The sequence below is a fragment of the Petaurus breviceps genome, unplaced genomic scaffold (genome assembly GCF_028583685.1).
Source record: "Petaurus breviceps papuanus isolate PSGF00001 unplaced genomic scaffold, PetGlider_PUasm1.0 84, whole genome shotgun sequence".
Classification (NCBI taxonomy): Eukaryota; Metazoa; Chordata; class Mammalia; order Diprotodontia; family Petauridae; genus Petaurus; species Petaurus breviceps.
In genome coordinates, this window is record NW_027186645.1 from 119,215 (window position 1) to 122,248 (window position 3,034).

Here is a 3,034-nt window from a genome sequence, read left to right on the forward strand (position 1 = left end):
CAGGTAAGGCACAATGGTGTGAAAAGAAATTAGCAGTTTGGTGAAACTAAGAAATGGCTTTTATTTCAAATAGTCCAGTCCAAATGACATTCACCTATCCTTCACCAAGAGTCTGGTAGTCTGGAAATGTGGTGAGAGTGAAGGTAGGTAGGATAGCAACTCTATTTGTCTCCTTTACTTTATTCACTTTTAGTGCCTGCCAGGATGTATAAGGTACCTTTGGTTGAGATCCATAGGTCACTTGGGTAATACAATCTACTTTCTAAAAAATATTTTTAAATTATTTATTTATTTTTAGCATTCTTTTTTAAAAAATTGAGTTCCAAATTCTCTCCTACCCACTTGCCCCTCTTCTTCCCACTTAGAAGACAAGCAACATATCAATTATTCATGTGAAATCATGCAAAACATATTTCCATATTATCCATACCATAGAAAAACAGAGAAAGTAAAAATGTATACTTCAATCTGCACTCATAGATCATCAGTTCTGTCTCTGGAGGTGGATAACATTTTTTCATCATAAGTCCTTTGGAACTGTCTCGGATCACTTGTTTGATCGAAGAAGCTAGATCTTCCACAGCTGATCATCATTACAATATTGCTGTTACTGTGTACCTCCTGGTTTTATTCACTTTACTTTGCATGAGTTTAAATAAGTCTTGCCATGTTTTTCTCAAATAGTCCCCCTTGTCATTTATTACAGAGCAATAGTACTTTATCACAATCATATGCCACATCTTGTTTAGCCATTCCCCCAACTGAGGACCATTTCTTTAAGTTCCAATCCTTTGTCATCATAAAAGAGTAGTTATAAATATTTTTGTACATATAGGTCCTTTTCCTTTCCCTTTGATCTCTTTAGGATGCAGACCTAGAAGTGGGATTGCTGGATCAAAAAGTATGTACTTTTATAGCCATTTTGACATAGTTCCAAATTATTCTCCAAAAGGGTAGGACCAGTTCACAACTCATTAGTGTATCTGTTTTCTCTCCTCCCTTCTAGCATTTGTCATTTCTAATAGGTGTGAGGTGGTGCTTCAGAGTTGTTTTAATTTGTATTTCTCTAATCATTAGTAGTAATATATTCTTTCTGAGTGACACAGATCACTTCCAGGGGTTGGCAGGTGCCAAAGTCATGACCCCATAAGCTGTCATATAGCTCACCTCCAGGCATGCCTTCTTTATGCCCAAAGAGTGGGCCTTGTGACTAAGTTATACTGGTTCAGATCACCAATGGCAGTATTCTAAACACCCAAGTTTAATGACTTTAATTGTTGGGATTTCACATGTCAAATTCTTGTCCAATGACTTATGAGTTGACCTAATATTGGAAGAATTAAATGATATCATTGTGGATTTCTTGCTACAAATGAAAATAGCAGACATAAGGAAGTTGCAGTTATATAGAAAGTTGACTTCTAGGAAGTGGTTTCATTACATACCCAACACTAATAAGAAACATCCTTTATTGGGACACTTGGTCATTCCATCTTGCAACGTTCACAATAAAAATAAATAAAGTTGGGGCAGCTAGGTGGAACAATGAATAGAGTACAGTCCCTGGAGTCTGGAAGACCTGAGTTCAAATCTGACCTCAGACACTTAACACTTACTAGCTGTGTGACCTTGGGCAAGTCACTTAACCCCAATTGCCCTGCCTTTCCCCTACCCCCCCCCAAAAAAACCAAAACCATAATCAAAGTGAATACTAGGAAATGCAGCAGAGGCTTCTTCTACAATTACTGAGAGAACTAAACAATGCTCCTAAGGCTGCTGCTGTAGCAATGAGATTAATGTGATTCTCTAGTCACAACTTTGCCATCTCTGACCTTCCTGCCTTTGTACGAGCTATCTCACATTCCTATAATACTGTCCCCCATCTACCCTCACCTTTGCCTCTTGAAATCCCCAGCTCCAACTAAGGTTAAATTCAATTGCCATCTCCTATATCAGGTCTTTTCTGATTCCCCAGATATTGATGCTCTCCTATAGAAAATTAATTTGTATTACTTCATTTGTATTTACTTATCTGTGTACATGTTGTTCCCCATAGTAGAATGTAAGCTCCTTAAGGGTAGGGATTAGTTTCATTTTACTTACATTTTAGTTTCATTCTAGAGTCTTTTTATCTCTAGAATCTGGTACATATAAGAGACATTTAAAAAGTACTTGTTGAATTTCATTAATTGCAATGGCAAGAGGCTCATGCCCCCAAGGCTTCTACTGTAGTGAGAGCAAAAAGGCTGTTGTGAATATGAATTTAACACCTTTCAGTGAATTAACTAATGAATTCTTTCTTTACTGGAAAATGGAACTACCATATTTGGACTTGATCACCTGAATATCCCATGTGCTATTTGAGAAAGCAGAACTCACAAAGACAAGAAAACAGAACAAACCAAAAGTATCAGAAGAAATCTGGGGGTGGAAGGATGGAGATAAGGGAGTTAAACAATTATGAAAGCATTTAGCATTTTTTGAGATATTTGAAAAAAGGGAAGATACTGAAGGATTGGGTGGGGGTGGGAATCACATGAATAGTAAATGAAGCTTCAAGTTGATCACAATGAAGATTGGTTCTAACTTTAAAGTAATGCAGTCTTCAGTTTCTTTTTAACAAAAGGTAATTTACAAAAGTGATGTAAACTACTCTTCTGAGTGGTTTTGTTATCTTTTCTGTAGTTTGAGTGTTTGTTCATGTTTATCAGCTTTGTTTAAACAAAATTTAATTCTAAAAATAAATTTAATTCAAAGCAACAAACATTTATTATTAAGCAACTCTTATGTATAAGGCACTATGCTAAACTCCAGCAATACAGAGATGAAAAAATAATACAATCTTTGTCTTCAATAAATTTATAATCTAAGAGGAACATATCTTTAGAATCCTCCCACCTGTACCCCAATCCCCAAGTTCCTAGATACCCAACAATCTCATTATAAACTAAGCCACCCACTACAGAACTCCAAGATTTAGTTTACCCTTCAAATTGTTCCACATTCCAGATTATCTTTTTACAGTGTCCACCAA